A 22,469-nucleotide genomic window follows, 5' to 3' on the forward strand; every position below is an offset into this window, starting at 1 on the left:
ATGCCTGATCGACTCCGGGAGCACCAAAAGTTTCATTTCCCCGACACGGTAAGACGCTGTTTTCTGACCATCCATCCAAGTACGCAAAAGATTTCCCTAGCTGCAGGATCCCACTCCGTAGAGATCAAAGGGTTCTCCATCGCGAACCTAACGGTGCAAGGAAAGGAGTTTAAAAACTACAGGCTCTACGTTCTTCCCCAACTCTGCACGCCCACATTACTGGGATTAGATTTCCAGTGTAACCTGCAGAGCCTAACATTTCAATTCGGCGGCCCAATACCCCCACTCACTATCTGCGGCCTCGCAACCCTCAAGGTTGAACCACCGTCCTTGTTTGCAAACCTCACCCCGGATTGCAAACCCGTCGCCACTAGGAGCAGACGGTACAGCGCCCAGGACCGGATATTTATTCGGTCTGAAGTCCAGCGGTTGCTGAAGGAAGGCATAATCCAGGCCAGCAATAGTCCCTGGAGAGCCCAGGTGGTAGTAGTAAAGACCGGGGAGAAGCAAAGGATGGTCATAGACTATAGCCAGACCATCAACAGGTACACACAGCTAGATGCGTACCCTCTCCCCCGCATATCCGACATGGTAAATCGGATTGCCCAGTATAAGGTTTTCTTCACCGTGGACCTCAAGTCCGCCTACCACCAGCTCCCCATCCGCCCAGGTGACCGCAAGTACACAGCCTTCGAGGCAGACGGGCGTTTATACCACTTCCTAAGGGTCCCATTTGGTGTCAGGAACGGGGTCTCGGTCTTCCAACGGGAGATGGACCGAATGGTTGACCAGCACGGGTTGCAGGCCACGTTCCCGTATCTCGATAACGTAACCATCTGCGGCCACGATCAGCAGGACCACGACGCCAACCTCCAAAAATTCCTCCAGACCGCTAACGCCTTGAACCTCACATACAACGAGGAAAAGTGCGTCTTTAGCACAAACCGGTTGGCCATCCTGGGATACGTAGTGCGCAATGGGATAATAGGCCCCGACCCCGAACGCATGCGCCCCCTCATGGAATTTCCCCTCCCCCACTGCTCCAAAGCCCTGAAACGTTGCCTGGGGTTCTTTTCATATTACGCCCAGTGGGTCCCCCAGTATGCAGACAAGGCCCGCCCGCTAATACAGACCACTACCTTCCCCCTGTCGACAGAGGCTCGCCAGGCCTTCAGCCGCATCAAAGCGGATATCGCAAAGGCCACGATGCGCGCCATCGACGAGTCCCTCCCCTTCCAGGTCGAGAGCGACGCATCCGACGTAGCTCTGGCGGCCACCCTTAACCAAGCGGGCAGGCCCGTGGCCTTTTTCTCCCGAACCCTCCACGCCTCAGAAATCCGCCACTCCTCAGTGGAAAAGGAAGCCCAAGCCATAGTGGAAGCTGTGCGACATTGGAGGCATTACCTGGCTGGCAGGAGATTCACTCTCCTCACCGACCAACGGTCGGTAGCCTTCATGATCGATAATGCACAGCGGGGCAAAATTAAAAATGACAAGATCTTAAGGTGGAGGATCGAGCTCTCCACCTTCAACTACGAGATCTTGTACCGTCCCGGAAAGCTGAACGAGCCGTCCGATGCCCTATCCCGCGGCACATGTGCCAACGCACAAATAGACCGTCTCCAAACCCTCCACGAGGACCTCTGCCACCCGGGGGTCACTCGGTTCTACCATTTTATAAAGTCCCGCAACCTCCCATACTCTGTGGAGGAGGTCCGTACAGTCACCAGGAACTGCCACATCTGCGCGGAGTGCAAACCGCACTTTTTCAGGCCGGATAGAGCACACCTTATCAAGGCTTCCCGCCCCTTTGAACTCCTCAGTCTGGATTTCAAAGGGCCCCTCCCCTCCACCGACCGCAACACATACTTCCTGAACGTGGTGGACGAGTACTCCCGTTTCCCCTTCGCCATCCCCTGCCCCGACATGACAGCGGCCACAGTCATTAAAGCCCTTGGCACCATATTCACACTGTTCGGTTGCCCCGCATATATCCATAGCGACAGGGGGTCCTCCTTCATGAGTGACGAGCTGCGCCAGTTCCTGCTCAGCAAGGGCATAGCCTCGAGCAGGACGACCAGCTACAACCCCCGGGGGAACGGGCAAGTAGAGAGGGAGAACGGCACGGTCTGGAAGACCGTCCTACTGGCCCTACGGTCCAGGGATCTTCCAGTTTCCCGGTGGCAGGAGGTCCTCCCGGACGCTCTCCACTCCATCCGGTCGCTGCTGTGTACCACCACTAACCAAACGCCTCATGAGCGCCTCCTTGTCTTCCCCAGGAAGTCCTCCTCTGGAACGTCGCTGCCGACCTGGCTGGCGGCCCCAGGACCCATCTTGCTCCGGAAACATGTGCGGGCGCACAAGTCGGACCCGTTGGTCGAGAGGGTTCACCTCTTCCACGCGAACCCGCAGTACGCCTACGTGGCGTACCCCGATGACCGACAGGACACGGTCTCCCTGCGAGACCTGGCGCCCGCCGGCAACACACCCCCCCCCCCCCGACACCGATCATCCCCTCCCTGCCACCGGCGCAACCCGCGACCACCCCCTTCCCGGGAGAATTGGTCCTCCTCCCGTGTCCGCCCAGGAGTGAAACAGGAACAAACACCGAAACGCTCCCGGAGACGACAAAGCCGGAACAAGCACCTGCACCACCACCGGGGCTGAGGCGATCGACGAGGAAGACCAGACCGCCCGCTCGACTCGTGGCATCGGCGTGACACAAGAAAGTTGTTGGACTGTAACAAAAATCTTTTTCTCTTACTAATATTGGAAATAGTTTCACAAGCCTTGTACATAGCCCAGTGTAGGGCGAAAACTGTAATGACATGCCCGAAATTTTCCTCCCAGGACCAGCCTTGTAAACCCCTACCACCATGCGAACCACCACCCCGCCGGGTTCAAGAACTCCTATGAGGGCCTCATTGATCTGTTATAGTCAATGCTGTCAAAGAAACAAATGGCTGATAAACTAAATGAACATGGGTAAGAAAAAGGAAAATAATTCAGGGATGGTTTCAAAATGTTACCAAAAACTCTAAAATGCAGCTATTTAAATTCTCTTCACTAAATAGCTCAGTCCCTAACAAAAAGTCACCAATTTATATTAATGATTCGGAGGAGGGATCAGAGAGTATTGTAGCAAATTTACTGACGATATGAGGCTAGGTAGGTAAGCAAATTGTGAGGAGGCTGCAAAGGATCTGCAAAGGGTTAAAGATAGGTTAAGTGAGTGGGCAAATGATTTGACAGATGGAGTATAATGTAGGAAATGTGAAGTTGCCCATTTTGGCAGGAAAAATAGAAAAGCAGAATATTTTTTGAAGTGGAGAGAGACTGACGAATGCTGCAGTACAGAGGGACCTGGGTGGCCTTGTACATGAATTTAAAAATGTTAGCATGAAAGCAAGTAATTAGGAAGGCAAATGGAATGTTGGCCTTTATTACAAGGGGTATGTATGTGTACAGAGCATTGCTGAGATCACACCTGGAATACTGTATGCAGTTTTGGTCTCCGTATTTAATGAAGGATATATTTGCATTTGAAGCAATTCAGAGAAGGTTTACTGGACTGATTCCCAAATTGAGGGAATTGTTACGAGGAAAGGTTGAGCAGGTTGCGCCTACATTAATTGGGAGTTTAAAAGTATGAGAGGTGATCTTATTGAAACATTTCGATCCTGAGGGTAGATGGCTGCAGGATGTTCCTCTCATGGGGGAATGTAAGGGGCACAGTTGAAAAATAAGGGGCAGAATTCTCCATTGGCTGACGCCAAAATCAGGAAAGGCGATTGGGCGGAGAATCGGATTTGACGGCAAAATTGTGGCCTGCACCAGGTTCACGTCAAATCGCAATTCTCGGTAGCGGCGTCAATGCGTTCCACGCTGCACGTACAATAAACGCCGTTTGCATATCATTAGCAGGTCTGACCAGGTATTCTCCGGGACCTCCACGATTCTCCGCCTTCACTGGGGGGAATTCCCGACGGCAAATGGTTCACTTGTGCTTTCAAAAATCGGGAAACAGGCGCCGTGGCTGATGAGGGAGAGAGAGGAGGCAGGACATGGGGAGGCACGACCATGGGCTGCCAGTCCTGACACTGGCCAATGCACCCCAATGACCACCCACTGTGGCCCATGGTCCTGCAGAGTGCCACCGGCCAGATGGGTGCTCTCCCCCATCACCACTGCACCCCACCACGCCTGCACCTCAGCCCCCACTCCCGCAGCCCACCCTCTGCCATAATACCCCCTCCGCCAAACCAGCTGATACCAGCTGGCAGGGCATCACGCGATCTGCCCAAGGACAAAGTCCACAGTAGCCTGTACAGGGGGACGCCGGATGGAGGTCACAGTGTTGCCTACTCACCCTGGCCGCCCTGAGGTGGTTGTGTAGTTTTATCCGTCACTGCTAGCCGGTCCGGTCCGGACGGTGTTGCCCATGGCTCAGACCACCTCAGCCCGGTATTCAGGCCCGGTGAACGGCGGAGATGGTGGCCGGCAGCCTCCTCCCCACCCCGGGGTACAGGGTCACCTGCCCCTCCTCCATAGCTTCCAGCAGGGTCTCCAGTTCAGCGTCGGTGAACCTCAGGGCCACGTGTCTTGCTGCCATCTTGTTGGCTGGGATGGTGTATGTGGAGAGTGAAGTGTGTACATGCGGCTGCAGCTTGTCAGCCTCCTGAGTGTCAGTCGCGAATCAGCGAATCCCGCACCGTTTCTCATTAGAATCGATTGTTTTCCATGTGGCGCCGCGCTTTAACAGTCTTTGAATCAGCCCAGGTGCAGAACCAGTTTTGCTATCGTGGAATTCCGTGAATCCGGCTGAAGGGATTTGCCATTTAAGACAGAAATGGGGAGGAACTTTGGGTGGGATTCTCCGTTCCTGAGATTAAGTGTTGATGCCGGGGCAGGATTCGTGGACTTCCACGACAGCAAAACTGGTGCCGCATCTGGAGCGATTCAGCAACCGTTGAGGGGCTAGCACGGACACCATATGGAAGACAATCAATTCCAATGAGAAATGGTGTAGGATTTGGCGGATTTGCAATTGGCGCTCAGGAGGCTGACAAGCTGCAACTGCGTATACACACTTCACTCCCCGCACACACCATCCCAGCCAACAAGATGGCAGAGTTTGCGCTAGAGCGCACCCATCCTGCTGATGGGCCGGCAGGGGTCAGCGGCAACCTTGGGGGGGGGGGGGGGGGGGAGGCTTGGGAGGACACCCATATGACCCCAAGCTCACAGTGGGCAGTCAGCAACATGCGTAGCTGCATTGATGCCTTGCAGGCAGCGGCAATGGTGTTCCGTGTCCGTCCACCCCGACCCCACAGCCTAACTCCTGGCCACCCCCGCTAACCCCCCCCGGTCCTGGCAGAAACCCCCTGGCCAGTAACACAACTGCCAGCAAACTATGGCAATGCTGGACACTTTCAATACGCCCTCTCTCTCCCACAGCAGCCAAGGCACTTGTTACACGATTTTTAAAACCTCGCCATCGGTAATTTGCCGCATTGGAGGTGGAGAATCACAGGGGCCCCGGAGAACACAGGTCAGGCCCGCTAATGATGTGCAAATGGCGTTTACTGTCCGTGCGTTCTGGAAGGCAATGACGCCGCTGTCGAGGCATTTGGTGTGAAACCGGCGTCTGCCACGATTTCAGCATGAAAACTGATTCTCCGCCTAATAGCGTTTCCTGATTCTGCCGTCAACTGACGGAGAATCCCACCCTTCTTGTCTCATAAGGTCATTAGTCTTTGGGATTCCTTTCCCCAGAGAGGAGTGGAGGTTGGATCTTTGAATATATTCAAGGCTGAGTAAGATAGATTTTTGATCGACAAGGGAATTAATGGGGGATAGGAAGGAAAGTGGATTTGAGGGCAGAATCAGATCAGCAATAAGACCATACGATATAGGAGCAGAAGCAGGACATTCGGTCCATCAAATCTGTCCGACCTTCAATGATATCGTGGCTGATTTGATATAATCCTCAACTTCACTTTCGTACCTAATCCCCATAACCCTTGATTCCTTACAAGTTACAAATCTCAGCATTGAACATATATTTATTCTAAACATATTCAACATAATAACACAACCTTAACATCCAACAGAGTATACAGTTTGTATATTTTTTCCTGATTTACTCCCGATTTAGACCATAACATCCCTCCAGCAGCTCCGGCGCCTCCAACATCCAAAGATCATCACCATAGGGCCCGGCTTCATCTCAACCCCTACAATCCTTGATAAGTTCCCGAACACCCCCTCCCAAAAGTTCTCCAACTCTTCACACCCCCCAGAACCTGTGGGCATGGCTCGTCTGCCCCCTCCCACACCTCTCGCACCCATCCGCCACCCCTACAAGAATCCCACTCATCCGGGCCCGAGTCATGTGAACCCAGTGCACCACCTTAAATTGTACAGGACTCATCATTGCGCGGGAGGTTGAGTTCACTCCGAGCATTACTGCGCACCAAAGCCCCCATTCTCCTTACACTTCAGCTTGAGCCTTTTCACTAAGGCTGCGCCCTGCTCCCCTAACCACCCATATATATCCCTAATCCTGGGCAGCACTGTGGCACAGTGGTTAGCACTGCTGCCTCACGGCACCGAGGACCAGGGTTCGGCCCTGGGTCACTGTCCATGTTCACACATTCTCCCCGTATCTGTGTGGGTCTCACCCCTCCAACCCAAAAAGATGCCCTGCAGGGTAGGTGATTTGGTCCTTAACTGGAAAAAAAGAATTGGGTGCTCTAAATTTATGTAAAAAAATATACATGCACAATCCTACCTACCCCGCTCTCATCCAGGAGCAACATTTTCCCCAAAAGCGTATAGTCCGCCACCTGAGGGAACGAAGGCAGCTGCTGGTGCGCAAAGTCCCGCACCTGCCAAAATCTAAACTCACTTCCTCCTTGGTAGCTCGAATTCACCTGCAGCTCCTCTAGTCCAGCAAGAGGTTTGGAGAGGTTTGGGTTTGGGCCAAGGTTTGTGGCATGGGTTTGGTTGTTTTATGCATCCCCTATGGCAAGTGTGTGAACGCATAAGATGAACTCTTGGTATTTTGGACTGCACACGGGTAATAGACAGGGGTGTCCACTGTCCCCGCTATTGATTGTGTTGGCGATTGAGCCCCAAACGTCCCTCTGCAAACATGTCTCTGACTCGCACTAACCCCTGCTCCCTCCATCTCCACACATCCCATCCATCCCCCCAACGTAAACCTATGATACCCACACAGTGGAGTCATCACCAAAATGTGCCCCAGTTTAAAGTGTCTCACAGAGGTGCAGTGGGTAGCACTGCTGCCTCACATGGCTGAGGACCCGGGTTTGATCATGGCCCCAGATCACTGTCTGTGTGGGGTTTGCACATTCTCCCTGTATCTGCGAGGGTCTCTCCCCCTCCAACACAAAGATGTGCAGGGTAACTGGATTAGCCACGCTAAATTGCCCCTTAATTGGGAAGAAAAAGTATTGGGTACTCTAAATTACTAATAAAAAAATTAAAGTGCCTCCTCAGCAGATTCCAAATTTTTATAGACAACTCCACCACCGGACTCCTCGTATACTTCCTCGGAGCAAACCGCAGCGGGGCCATCACCAGAGGCCTCAGGTCGTACCATTGCAAGACTCCTGCTCTAACCTGACCCAATCCACCCCTCCCCGTCCCACCATCATCTCACCTTCTCCACATCCATTTCCCAATAGTAATGCAACAAATTCGGGAACGCCAGCCCTCTTCCCGCCTCTGCCTTTGCAACAGATCCCTCTTCACCACCGGCAGCTGCCCTGCCCCCAAGATTAATGCATCTGCCTTCCGAAAAAAGATCTTGGTGAGGAAAATCTGGAGGACTGAAAAACAACAGGAAACTTGGCACTGTATTCATCTTACATAGATGATTTGGAGTTGGGGACCAAGAGCAATGTGTCCAAGTTTGCAGACGACACTAAGATAAGTGGTAAAGCAAAAAGTGCAGAGGATACTGGAAGTCTGCAGAGGGATTTGGACAGGCTAAGTGAATGGGCTAGGGTCTGGCAGATGGAATACAATGTTGACAAATGTGAGGTTATCCATTTTGGTAAGAATAATGGCAAAAGGGATTATTATTTAAATGATAAAATATTAAAACATGCTGCTGTGCAGAGAGACCTGGGTGTGCTCGTGCATGAGTCGCAGAAAGTTGGTTTTCAGGTGCAACAGGTGATTAAGAAGGCAAATGGAATTTTGTCCTTCATTGCTAGAGGGATGGAGTTCAAGACTAGGGAGGTTATGCTGCAATTGTATAAGGTGTTAGTGAGGCCACACCTGGAGTATTGTGTTCAGTTTTGGTCTCCTTACTTGAGAAAGGACGTACTGGCACTGGAGGGTGTGCAGAGGAGATTCACTAGGTTAATCCCAGAGCTGAAGGGGTTGGATTACGAGGAGAGGTTGAGTAGACTGGGACTGTACTCGTTGGAATTTAGAAGGATGAGGGGGATCTTATAGAAACATATAAGATTATGAAGGGAATCGAGAGGATAGATGCGGGCAGGTTGTTTCCACTGGCGGGTGAAAGCAGAACTAGGGGGCATAGCCTCAAAATAAGGGGAAGTAGATTTAGGACTGAGTTTAGGAGGAACTTCTTCACCCAAAGGGTTGTGAATCTATGGAATTCCTTGCCCAGTGAAGCAGTAGAGGCTCCTTCATTAAATGTTTTTAAGATAAAGATAGATAGTTTTTTGAAGAATAAAGGGATTAAGGGTTATGGTGTTCGGGCCGGAAAGTGGAGCTGAGTCCACAAAAAATCAGCCATGATCTCATTGAATGGCGGAGCAGGCTCGAGGGGCCAGATGACCTACTCCTGCTCCTAGTTCTTATGTTCTTATGTTCTTATGTTCCCCACCTGCACTCTCCCCGCCAATGTTAGCTGCAGTGCATCCCATCTTTTATAGCCCGTAAAAGCTCCTAACCTCTACAGTAAGCCCATGATTCTGCCCATGCTCTCTAACTGGTCCGTCACGAACAACGGCATACAATGACACCTGATACATAGTTATATAGATACATAGAAGATAGGAGCAGGAGGAGGCCTTTTGGCCCTTCGAGCTGCTCCACCATTCATCACGATCATGGCTGATCATCCAACTCAATAGCCTAATCCTGCTTTCTCCCCATAGCCTTTGATCCCATTCTCCCCAAGTGCTATATCCAGCCGCCTCTTGAATATATTCAAAGTTTTAGCATCAACTACTTCCTGTGGTAATGAATTCCACAGGCTCACCACTCTTTGTGTGAAGAAATATCTCCTTATCTCTGTCCCAAATGGTTTACCCTGAATCCTCAGGCTGTGACCCCTGGTCCTGGACACACCCATCATTGATAACATCTTCCCTGCATCTACCCTGTCTGGTCCTGTTAGAATTTTATAAGTCTCTCTGAGATTCCCCCCTCATTATTCTGAACTCCAGCGAGAACGATCCCAACCTAGTCAATCTCTCCTCATGACAGTCCCACCATCCCTGGAATCAGACTGGTATACCTTGGCTGCACTACCTCGAGAGCAAGAACATCCTTCCTCAGAGAAGGAGACCAAAACTGCACACAAAACTGATGCTCCACCACTCAGCTGAGGCCCAAAGTGCCACCGCCAAGGGCTCAATTGCCAATACGAACAACAGCGGAGACAGTGGACAGTGGACCCCTGCCTCGTACTCCTGTGCAGCCCAAAATACCCCGAGGTCACCTCATTCATTTGCACACTTGCCATGGGGGACGCGTACAACAACTGAACCCACGCAACAAACCTCAGCCTGAACCCAAACCGCCCCAGCATTCCAAACACATACCTCCATTCTACCCGATCAAAGAGCTTCACTGCATCCGCTGACACAACCACCTCCACGACACACTCCCCGCCCCGACGTGGTCATAATTACGTTTAACAACCTCCAAATATTACTAGAGAGCTGCCTCCCCTTCACAAACCCCGCTTGATCCTCAGAGATGACCACCGGAACCACACCCCTCCAACCTTCTCACCAATATCTTTGCCAGGACTTTCACATCCATATTCAGCAGTGACATGGGCCTATAGGACCCCCACTCCACTGGATCCTTCCGTTTTTTCGGGATCAACGAAATCGATGCCTGTGCCAACATAGTCAGCAACTCCCCCTTTTCCACCGCTTTATTAAATGTGCCTTAAATGTGGGGGGCCAACTCCATCTCGAACCGCTTATAAAATTGCACCGGGAAGCCATCCGGGCCCGGAGCCTTACCTGACAGCATCATGTCAATGCACTCGATCAGCTCCTTTAGCCCTAACAGTTCCTCCAGCGCCTGCCTCTTCCCCTCCACCAACTCTGGGAAGTACGGCCCATCTAAAAACCAACCCATAACAGCCACCCCTCCGCCACAACTCGGCCCTATATCGTCCCTCATAAAAGGCCTCAAATACTTTATTTATCCTCTCTGCATCTGACACCATTTCCCCCCCCACCCCCCCCCTTTGCACCTGAAGAATTTCCCTCGCCACTGCCTGTCGTTGCTGCTGGTGGGCCAAGATGCGACTTGCCTTCTACCCCTACTCATACTGCACCCCCGCCCCTGTGCCTTCTGCAGCTGACCCACCACCCGAACGCCGTCAGCTGATCAAACACCCCTGCAACTTCTTTCTTTCCGCCAGCAACTCCTTCTTGGGGACCACACAGTGCCTCCTAACCACCTTCAGTATCTCGCCTAACCGTCGTTGATGGTCCTCTCTCTCCATCTTATCCTCATGGGCCTTGAACAAAGTAATTTCCCCCCGGACCAACGCCTTCAAGGAGGCCAATATCTCCCCATTCTGATTAAGCTCAACATTTTTCTTAATTGGCACTGCTACCTTCCCACAGAACTCCTTGTCAGCCAAAAACACCGAATCCAACCTTGTCCCCAGCATCTGTCTCTGACCCAAATGAAGGCTTAACATCGAGATAGTGCGGGGCATGTCCCAAAATCACTCTTCCCGCATATTCCGTACCTTCTACCCCCATTAGCACCGCCTGGCACACCAGAAAAAAGTCAATCTGGGAATATGCTCTGTACACATGAAAGAAGGATTATTCCCTCTTACCTGGGTGCCCAAACCCCCACGGATCCACCATCCCCATCTTCTGCATAAACCCTCCCAGCTCTTGCGCCATTCTCGACCTCCCCATCGACTTAGGGTTCAACCTATCCACTTTCGGCAACAATACACAATTAAAATCCCCCTCCCCCAAAATCAGCTGGTGAGAATCCAAATCCAGGATCACGCCTAATAGTCTCTTTATGAATCCAGCATCGTCCCAGTTAGACACATACACATTCACCAACACCACCGGAGTCCCCACTAGCACACCACTCACTATCACAAACCTCCCCCCACCCCTCCCCGGGACCCGCACCTCCCTATCCAGTTTTCTTGTTCATACTGGCGACCACCCCCCAACACCCCGCCCCCCGCCTTCACTTTGAGTAAAACCCCAAGTGGAACACCACCCACCCCTTCCTTAACCTCACCCGATCTTTCACCTGGAGGTGTGACTCCTGTCGGAAAATCACCTCTGCTCTCAAAATTTTAATGTGCGCAAACACCAGGGACCGGCTTAACCGGCCCGTTTAGCCCACAGGCATTCAATGTCATGACTCTCACCAGAGGCTCCCATCTGCCCCCCGCCCTCCAAGAGGTCCGCCATTATCACCCTTAGGCTCCGCCCCCATCCCCACTCTGAATCAGGCCCACCCAAGATTGCCCCCTGCCCCATCCATGACCAAACTAACCCTGAACAGCTGCCACATCACCTCCACCGAAATTCCCCAAAGTTTGGGTAAAAGAGGCCAAAAGCAACGTTTTCAAGCAGGAGCCTCCCTGTGTGTGACCACTCACTCCATGTCCGCCCCTGGAAGTCTTCTTAGCCTTGAACATATTTAATGACTCAGCCTCGACAGCTCTCTGTGGTAAAGAGTTCTACAGATTCACTGCTGTTGATTCCACGACAAGCAGAATGCATAGAAATGAAAGAACAATGTTTATTCCAATACAATAACAATGCTCTCCCCTAAGGCAGTCCTTCCTCAATCTGCACCTAGGCCGGGATTTTTACATCGCGGGGGCTCTCTTTGAAGAGGGGAAGCCCGTCTCCTTAAAGGGGAAGTCCTGCTCCCTTTAAAGGGCAAGTTCATGGGAAATCATATTGTTCTGATCACGGGACCACCATTAGGGTTGCCACATTACCCTCTGAGAGAATGGTGGAGCAGTCTCGATGAGCCAAATTACCTACTCTAGCACTGATTTACTTTGATCTTATGATCTTATGATGAATTTTAAATGGTCAGGTAGAGGAATCAGCATTGTCCAGAAGGGAGCACTGGCAATTTTGCATGAAGAGCCCAATTACATCATTCTAATCTCGTAATCTTATGAAGGAAACCTGCCAGGCAGCTTCCTTTTCCAATGTGAAAGCCGGCTGCAAAATGGTATGTGATGCTAAGGGGCAGGGAAACAGCACAATGAACCACTGCCAATTCTTCCGATCAGCTACATTTCACTTTTTCTCCATTCTCCAAGCATAATCTCTCAGAAAATGAAACCTCATTATTCACATGCAGAGAAGGGCAATGTAACAGTGAGTCACTAAATGTACCGACCTGCCTGTTTTCAGTGATAGTCTAAATGCATTGATGCATTTTCATGACTAAACTACCCTCTGAAGTGACCGACCAAGCCACTCTTTTCCCTCAAACTGCTAATAGGGCAAAAGAAAAGATCCTGGGGCATTGAAACATAAATTGGTTCCTAACTATGCCTGCAGATCCTGCTAAGCTTGACGTTGACATATGAATTACTGCTCACTTGGATTAATTCTGTACCTTCAGTGGGTAGTTGGCTGCAGGGTGTGTAGGCCAGGATATAAGGTACAATAACATGGTCCTATCTCCTATCCTTTGAGATTCTTCATCATAAAACAGCATCAAATAATTAATCTTAATGTTTCTCCATAGGAGTCTTGACAAAAGAAACTCCACATTCACATATATTTATTTATATAGAAATCTACTGCAAAACACTCAATTTTGCTTAACGTTGTCAAAGAAAATTAATTTGCCCTATTTTTGTGGAGGTTTTGATGCCTGTTCAATTCATAACGCAACACATATTTTCCATCTTAAGTTTGTACACATTAAATTGGACACCTCCAGTACAAAACCTAATAGGTCACTTAACTTATTGACACAGATAAAGAACTTATGTCACAAATAGCCCTATTTTTCATTTTGCTTTGACTGTTACAAGGGTGGCCATTTTGCTGGTTTAGAGAATCTCTCTCGCTGAGACATGTAGACCAGGAAGAATCCAAGGTTGACCCCTGGTCTGTGCTAAACCAGAGCACTGTGAACCACACAAGCCATGGGACAATAATTGGAGGTAGCATTTAACTGGGAGCTGGGTGAGAGTATAAACAGGCTCAGCAATGAGGTCCTTCACAAGGTAGATAACCCTGCAGAAACTCACGGTCCAGAATAATGGTCACTTGGGGAAGGCATCAATGACTCCCAGGGCCTGGGGAAAAAGTACTGCAGAGCTATCAGCCAAGAAAGAAATCTTAAAAGAATGAGTCAGTTATCATGTCTAATAAAATTAAGCAGATGCTAAGAATTATACATCATTATCTTTTTCCAGTGTCCTCCCCCTACTCTTCCTCTCCTACAAGTAGTATGTTGGGTATTGCTTCTTAGCTGAAACTAGCCCTCCAAATGTGGATGTATTCATTGTTAATGAGCGGCGCCAGGCTGCAGTTTCCAGACGGGTGATGCATTATATGTGAACCAATTATGTTTTTATGAAAATCAAATAGGTTCATGGTCACTCATGTACTGAGCATAAGGAGGGTGGTGACATGAACCCAGCAATAAAGTGTCATGTGAGGGGGTTAGTGAGGTGTCTTGAAAGGAGGATCGTGGATGAAAAGTATTTTCCAGACAAAGGCCAAGGGTGTGACAAAGCACAATGGCAACTATAGGAGGCTAATGATCTAATCATCTTGAAGCAGTTCAGCACGATGAGGGGAAAATGTTTATCAGAATTATAGAGGCCATTTGGCCCATCATGTCTTTGCCTGCTCTCTGCAAAGGCAACTCAGCTCATCCCACTTTCCCACCCTTTCTCCCGAATCTTGCAAATGGCTGACCCATTCTTCTGTTGCTGTAATCCTTAGATCTAGACTTCCCAGCCAGGGGATCAACTGCAGAGTATCATACCGTGCATAAGGAAGCCATTTGGCCCATCGGGTCTGCACCGACTCTCTGAAAGAGCACCCTACCTAGACCCACTCCCACACCCTATCCCCACAACCTCACCTAACCTTTGGACACTAAGGGGTAATTTGGCATGGGCAAATCCACCTAATGTGGACATTTCTGGACTGCAGGAGGAAACTGGAGCACCCGGAGGAAACCCATACAGATACGGGGAGAACGTGCAGACTCCACACAGACAGTCCCCCAAGGCCGGAATCAAACCCTGGTCCCTGGGGCTATGAGAAGGCAGTGCTAACCACTGTGCAACCGTGCCGCCCTACAATGCTTGAATGAAATGACCTCACACTCTTCTAAATTCCATAGACTATAAATCCAATCTATTCAAGATATCTTCACAGGATAATCTTCTCATCTCAGGACTCAGTCTAGTGGACCTTAGGGTAACCGTCCTCCAAGATTAGTGTCCTTCCTTGGGTAGGGGGACTAAAACTAGTCTAACCAAGACCTTGTACAACTGGAGTAAAGGTTCTTCGCTCTTAAACTCCAAATGCTTTGTAATAAAGGCTGACAAACTCCAACTGACCTCAGCATGGTTCAGCTAGGAAAAGAAAAGTCAATCAAGATCCACACACTCGACCTTTACCTAAACTGTGTTTCTGAACTCACATATGATGATGATTGGCTGCTTGGATGAGGAACTTTTGCCCACCGGTACTCAGGACCATGCTCCACCAACGTGGTGGGAACAAAGTGAGAAAATCCAGACCCTACCGGATCCACCTACATTTAGGGGCTAAATAGGCTGTGTAATAGGGGGTCCTTTCAAACTTTGATGTGGAGATGCCGGCGTTGGACTGGGGTGAGCACAGTAAGAGGTCTTACAACACCAGGTTAAAGTCCAACAGGTTTGTTTCAAATCACTAGCTTTTGGAGCACTGCTCCTTCCTCAGGTGAATGACGAGGTATGTTCCAGAAACATGTATATAGACAAATTCAAAGATGCAAGACGGCTTTGAATGCGAGCATTTGCAGGCAATTAAGTCTTTACAGATCCCGAGATAGGGGTAACCCCAGGTTAAAGAGGTGCGAATTGTCTCAAGCCAGGACAGTTGGTAGGATTTCGCAAGCCCAGGCCAGATGGTGGGGGATGAATGTAATGTGACATGAATCCCAGGTCCCAGTTGAGGCCGCACTCATGTGTGCGGAACTTGGCTATAATTTTCTGCTCGGCGATTTTGCATTGTCGCGGGTCCTGAAGGCCGCCTTGGAGTACGCTTACCCGGAGATCAGAGGCTGAATGCCCTTGACTGAACATAGAACATACAAATAGTGCAGAAGGATGCCATTTGGCCCATCGTGTCTGCACCGACCCATTCAAGCCCTCACTTTCACCCTATTACCGTAACCCAATAACCCCTCCTAACCTTTTTTTTGGTCACTAAGGGCAATTTATCACGGCCAATCCACATAACCTGCAAGTCTTTGGACTGTGGGAGGAAACCGGAGCACCCGGAGGAAACCCACGCAGACACGGGGAGAACGTGCAGACTCCGCACAGACAGTGACCTAGCAGGGAATCGAACCTGGGACCCTGGCGCTGTGAAGCCACAGTGCTATCCACTTGTGCTACCATGCTGCCCGACTGCTGAAGTGTTCCCCGACTGGAAGGGAACATTCCTACCTGGCGATTGTCGCGCGATGTCAGTTCATCTGTTGTCGCAGCATCTGCATGGTCTCGCCAATGTACCACACTTCGGGGCATCCTTTCCTGCAGCGTATGAGGTTGACAACGTTGGCCGAGTCGCACGAGTATGTACCGCGTACCTGGTGGGTGGTATTCTCACGTGTAATGATGCAGATCATGTCGATGATCTGGCACGTCTTGCAGAGATTGCCACTTTCTACCCTGCCATAGCAGGGTTGTGTGGTGTCATGGTCGCTGTTCTGAGGGCTGGGTAGTTTGCTGCAAACAATGGTTTGTTTGAGGTTGCGCGGTTGTTTGAAGTTTGAAGTTTCAAACTTTGTCATAGAACATAGAATTCCTAGAGTAAAGAAGGAGGCCTTTGCCCCTCGTGTCTGCACTGACTCTCATGAAAGAGCACCCTACCTAGGCCACCGCCAAATCCCTGTTTTATAACCTGTACGATATCCATGTGATAGATGCAATTAGCCCCCACATGAACTTGGTTGACTATGAGCTCCCCAAATGAGGACTCTAACAATCTGTAATATAAAGATTGGCCAGGTTTGGAACTGACACCTCAGACACGGCTGTGATCTGAAGATTATTGTAGAGAACCATTACTTTGTAATAAAACTAGTTTCTAACCAAGTGCTAACCAACCTCAACCAGGTTCACATTCAGGGCCTGAACTTTAATCTCAGTGCTATGAAGGGGGTAAATCAGCATGTATGTGGGCATTGGGTGAGCCAAGATGCAGCTTGTCTTTCATTTCTCTCATGTTTGAACAGCCTGTCTGACCTCACACACAAAATTCCACTCAGTGAAGTGCAGGAGGGCCAATGTGAACCAAAAGGACTAGCGATGTGGAACCAATACTTTCAGAAGAGAAAATGTGCAGGATGTGGAGGGTAGAAATGAGAGAGAATGGTTAAAACAAAACTGACTTTCAAAATGATCAAAACAGCTTTAATTACTTCCAGCAATTTTCCAGTTATCAGAGATCTCACTGTGATAAACACACCTCAAAGTATGGTAATGGAAGAGTTAAAACAGAAAACATAACGTTTTGGTGCACTTGGTAGTTTTTTTTTAACCTATTTACATATATTTTACTGTTTTGATGCTGACATACAGCACTATTCAAAGCAGCAGAGCTGTAACTGTAAGTGAAAAACATGCCTTAATCTCCCCATCTGATAGAATCACCTTTCAGAAAAGTAAGTAAACCAAACCCAAACAGCTAAGGGCTAAGGTCCTCAGCTAACCCACCTTATATGCTGAGTTAGTGGACCTCAGTGTGTCCAGCAGCTCCAGCATGACAACTGACCTTGGTATGGCTGTACTCAGGGTGAGCAAGGTGGCCATCCTCTCTGAGGCTCATCACTATTCAGTGGCCTGACCAGAGCCGCCCAGTTTGCCCAGTGCAAGACAAAGAAACAGATGGGATTTTATTTGTAAGGAAAGGGCCAGTCCCTGTTCAAAGCAAGTCTGATCACATCTGAAAGAGAGAAATAAAAATTGTGTGCATAAAGCCTTTTGTCGCATTCTTGAGGTATCTGAAAATGCATTAATACTGAATTTTTATTCTCTTTAATAAGGTTCAGCATTGGAGTGAGCTCAGAACAAGAAATTAAATTGTTGGTCAGATGAAACTTTAACGAAAACACAGAAAATTCAGAAAAAAGCTCAAGTCAGGTAGCATCTGTGAAGAAAGAAACAGAGTTAACAGTTCAGCTCGATGACTTTTCAGAACTGTTCATCTGAAAGGTCATCAGCCTGAAGCACTAACTCTGTTTTTCTCTCTTGGCAGATACCGCCAAACATACTGAATATGTTCCAGCGATTTTTGTTCTTATTTTAGTTTCCCAGTCGTATTTAGCTTGGGTTTTAGTGTTATTAAATCGAATAGTGTCACTGAAGGTGGACTGTATTCAGTCGTACATGCACATAGCCTTCTATGAAATGCAGTGGTCAATGGGTGGACATGGAACAGACAATATTCCAACTTAGTATTGCCATTGCTGTGAGACTCCATTCACTGGGAGTGCAGATGGGAAACTTGGGCAGATTTTCTCTGTATGATCACAGTTGCCTGCTAGGCACCTACACTTCTGATACTTGACAGCCTGTGGGAGCCTGACTGGGTCAGTTGGTGACACTCCTGCCTCTGAACCTGAAGGCCCTGAGTTTAAGTCCCATTCCAGGACATCAGCTGGTGAAGGAGCATTCACAGGACTCATTTTGACAGTTAATCAAAATCCTTCCGACACTTCACACTAATCCCCAAGGGGAGAAAATAGTGTGATGTTATGCAAAACAAAATATGATGGCAGACCAGGGTTCCCTCTCTTTCTTTTTTAAAAAAAATATTTTTTATTAAGGTTTTTTAACAACACAATTTTCCCCTTACAAACAGTAACCCCCCCCCCCCCCCCGTAACAAAATAACGCAAAATCTCCCTGAGCAAGATATATACATGGCAAGATGGTATATTTACATAGCTTTATACACTGGCTCTTGGCCGCACATACCGTTTCCCCCACCCTCCACGCCATCTCCCGCTCGTCCATCCTCTCAAACAATCTCTTGTTTCCCCCCCCCCTCAGGGTTGCTGCTGCTGCTGACTGACCTTCTTCTAACGCTCCGCGAGATATTCTAGGAAAGGTTGCCACCGCCTGTAAAACCCCTGTGCAGACCCTCTCAAAGCAAACTTAATTCTCTCCAATTTTATGAACCCCGCCATGTCGTTAATCCAGGCCTCCAGGCTAGGGGGCTTTGCCTCCTTCCACAATAGCAAGACCCTTCGCCGGGCTACTAGGGACGCAAAGGCCAGAATTCCGGCCTCTTTCGCCTCCTGCACTCCCGGCTCATCCACTACTCCAAATATTGCTAGTCCCCAGCTTGGCTTGACCCGGACTTTCACCACCTGGGATATTACTCCCGCCACACCTCTCCAGAACCCCTCCAATGCCGGGCATGACCAAAACATATGGACATGGTTCGCCGGGCTCCCTGAACATCTTTCACATCTATCCTCTACCCCAAAGAACCGACTCAGCCTCGTCCTCATCAAATGCGCTCTGTGAACCACCTTAAATTGTATCACATGAGGAGGAGGTATTAACCCTACCCAGGGCATCAGCCCATAGCCCTTCCTCAATCTCCTCCCCCAGCTCCTCCTCCCATTTACCTTTCAATTCTTCTACTAGCGCTTCCCCCTCTTCTTTCATCTCTTGGTATATTTCGACACCTTGCCCTCCCCGACCCATACCCCCAAGATCACCCTATCTTGAACTTCTTGTGCCGGGAGCAACGGAAATTCCCTCACCTGTCGCCTCACAAAAGCCCTCACCTGCATATATCTAAATGCATTTCCGGGGGGTAACTCAAATTTCTCCTCCAGTGCCCCTAGGCTCGCAAATGTCCCGTCAATGAACAGGTCCCCCATTCTTCTTATCCCCGCCCGATGCCAGCCTTGGAACCCCCGACCATCTTCCCCGGGACAAACCGGTGGTTACCCCTGATCGGGGACCACACCGATGCTCCCATTGCACCCCTGTGCCTTCTCCACTGGCCCCAGATCCTTAGTGTTGCCGCCACCACCGGGCTTGTGGTGTATTTTGTCGGCGAGAGTGGCAGCGGTTACAGGACGCCATCTCCATCCTCTTCCATGCCGCCCCCTCTCCCTCCATGACCCACTTGCGGACCATCGGCACGTTTGCTGCCCAGTAGTAACTCCCTAGGTTTGGCAAAGCCAACCCTCCTCGGTCCCTGTTGCGTTCCAAGAACCCTCTCCTAACCCTCGGGGTCTTATTTGCCCACACACACCCCATAATACTCCTACCTACTCTCTTGAAAAAGCCCTTGGTGATCACGATGGGGAGGCACTGAAACACAAAGAAAAACCTCAGAAGGACCACCATTTTGACCGACTGCACCCTACCCGCCAACGAGAGCGGGAGCATGTCCCATCTTTTAAAATCCTTCTCCATTTGCTCCACCACCCTCGTCAAATTCAGTTTATGTAGGGCCCCCCTACTTCTGGCTATCTGGATCCCCAGATACCGAAAGCTCCTCTCCGCCCTCCACAGCGGTAGGCCCTCTATCCCTCTTTCTTGGTCCCCTGCCTGTAATACAAAAAGCTCACTCTTCTCTACATTAAGCTTGTAGCCCGAGAACTCTCCGAACTCCTTCAGAGTCTGCATGACCTCCACCATCCCCTCCATTGGGTCAGCCACGTACAACAGCAGGTCATCCGCATATAGCGATACCCAATGCTCCTCTCCCCCGCGGACTATCCCCCTCCATTTCTGAGACTCCCAAGTGATATGGCCAAGGGTTCGATCGCCAATAGAAACAACAGGGGGCACCCCTGTCTCGTCCCTCGGTACAGCCGAAAGTACTCCGACCTCCGCCGGTTCGTCACTACACTCGCCACCGGGGCACTGTAAAGGAGCTTAACCCATCTAATAAACCCTCCCCCGAACCCAAACCTGCGCAATACCTCCCAGAGGTACTCCCACTCTACTCGGTCAAAGGCTTTTTCCGCGTCCATAGCTGCCACTATCTCCGCCTCTCCCTCCTCCGATGTCATCATTATCACGTTTAAGAGCCGCCGCACATTGGTATTTAACTGCCTGCCCTTTACGAATCCCGTTTGGTCCTCGTGAATCACCCCCGGGACACAGTCCTCAATCCTAGTGGCCAGTACCTTCGCCAATAGCTTAGCATCCACATTGGGGAGCGAAATCGGCCTGTACGATCCACATTGCAGTGGATCCTTGTCTCGCTTTAGAATCAAGGAGATTGTCGCCTCCGACATTGTCTGGGGCAGGGTTCCCTCCTCTCTTGCCTCGTTAAACGTCCTCACTAGTAGCGGGGCCAGCAGGTCCACATATTTTCTATAGAACTCCACCGGGAACCCGTCCGGCCCCGGGGCCTTCCCCGCCTGCATGCTCCCCAAACCCTTACTCAACTCCTCCAACCCAATTGGTGCCCCCAAATCAACCGCCTCCTGCTCCTCCACCCTCGGGAACCCCAGCTGGTCCAGGAATCGCCTCATCCCCCCTTCCCCCCCCTGGGGGCTGGGATCTGTACAGCTCTTCATAGAAGGCCTTGAATACCTTATTTATTTTCGTTGCAGGTTCCCTCTCTTTCAACATACACTCGACTTTATTGATTTTTTTTTCTGAATGAAAACATGCTCCTTTTGTTTTTGTCAAGTAGACAAAATCCCCCAAACCCTGTGGTAAACTTTCTCACAATGGATTGGATTCGCTTTCAACTAATCACTGCCATCTCCACCCACCCCTCACACAAACCCCATCGCCCCTGTTGTTCTAAATACAAATGCACACACAAACATTTAAAATGCTGGAGGGTTGGGATTACCTTCAGTTTTCTGTCATCCCACGAAGGATGCGTTGCAAAATCTCCACTGCCTGGACGGTGTTATGCAATGTTTCAAACCCGCGGGGCATGGTGACACGTACAGATATCAATTGCCACTGCTCCAGAGTGTACCGTTTGCACTTAATTAAGCTGGAATGGAATAGATGTATGTTGATTCACATTCCGTCCTAGCCAATTATTAATGGGCATGTTTGGCTATAATAAGCAAGCAAAGTATTTTTCCACAGTTGTTGAATCTGCAAGATAAATAAGGAGGAGATAGGGCACTCACACTTTTTTGGGCTCATCCATTCCAAAAGCCCCATGGTTAACTCACCCGTCACAAGTATATAACAATGTAAATGATCCCAGCGTTATTACCTCCCACTGAGAACCCCACTGCCCTCAATTAACTTCGCACCAAAGATGAATCTGCTGAGAACTGTATCCATGTTATTGCGCCGAGAAGTCCATTCGACTTACTTATCATTCTTTGAAGAACTTTGCGTCTTCAGACCTAAATCCATCTTTTTCTTGTTCCACTTTTGTGTTCTTTTATCCTATTGTCACGAGTTAATTTAAAGTGGTGTCCCGAATTTACTTTTCTACATCTTGCTACGACCAGGTGAGAAAGGCGTGAAGTGGCTCCCCTCTATTCAACCTTCTTGGTTGATCACAACAAAGGTTTAAGTTTCTCTTTCGAGAGGATACACCCTTTCCAAATCAGGGGCAGCACGGTAGCACAGTGGTTAGCACTATGGCTTCACAGCTCCAGGGTCCCAGGTTTGATTCCCGGCTTAGGTTAGTCTGTGCGGAGTCTGCACGTTCTTCCCGTGTCTGCGTGGGTTTCCTCCCACAGTCCAAAGACGTGCTGTTAGTCATTTGGCCATTCTTTTGTTTTTTTTAATTTAGTGCAGTCAATTCATTTTTTCCAATTAAGGGGCAATTTAGCGTGGCCAATCCACCTACCCTATACATCTTTGGGTTGTGGGGGCGAAACCCACGCAAACACAGGGAGAATGTGCAAACTCCATATGGACAGTGACCCAGAGCTGGGATCAAACCTGGGACCTCGGCGCCGTGAGGCAGCAATGCTAACCACTGTGCCACCCTAATAATTTGGACATTC

The 22,469-nt window shown here is 49.7% G+C and overlaps 1 long non-coding RNA gene across 1 annotated transcript in view; it reads right to left on the minus strand.

Moving 5' to 3' along the window:
• LOC140411743 (uncharacterized) overlaps nt 1–21,469 on the minus strand; it is a 36,148-nt gene extending 14,679 nt beyond the window's left edge. Inside the window, exons 1-2 of the long non-coding RNA XR_011940985.1 lie at nt 21,341–21,469; nt 17,277–17,447 (exon numbers count right to left, since the gene is read on the minus strand). This is a non-coding gene — a long non-coding RNA (uncharacterized lncRNA). The remainder of the gene's footprint in view (nt 1–17,276; nt 17,448–21,340) is intronic.
• Nucleotides 21,470–22,469: the final 1,000 nt, after the last annotated feature.

Source organism: Scyliorhinus torazame, chromosome 4 (assembly GCF_047496885.1).
Source record: "Scyliorhinus torazame isolate Kashiwa2021f chromosome 4, sScyTor2.1, whole genome shotgun sequence".
Classification (NCBI taxonomy): Eukaryota; Metazoa; Chordata; class Chondrichthyes; order Carcharhiniformes; family Scyliorhinidae; genus Scyliorhinus; species Scyliorhinus torazame.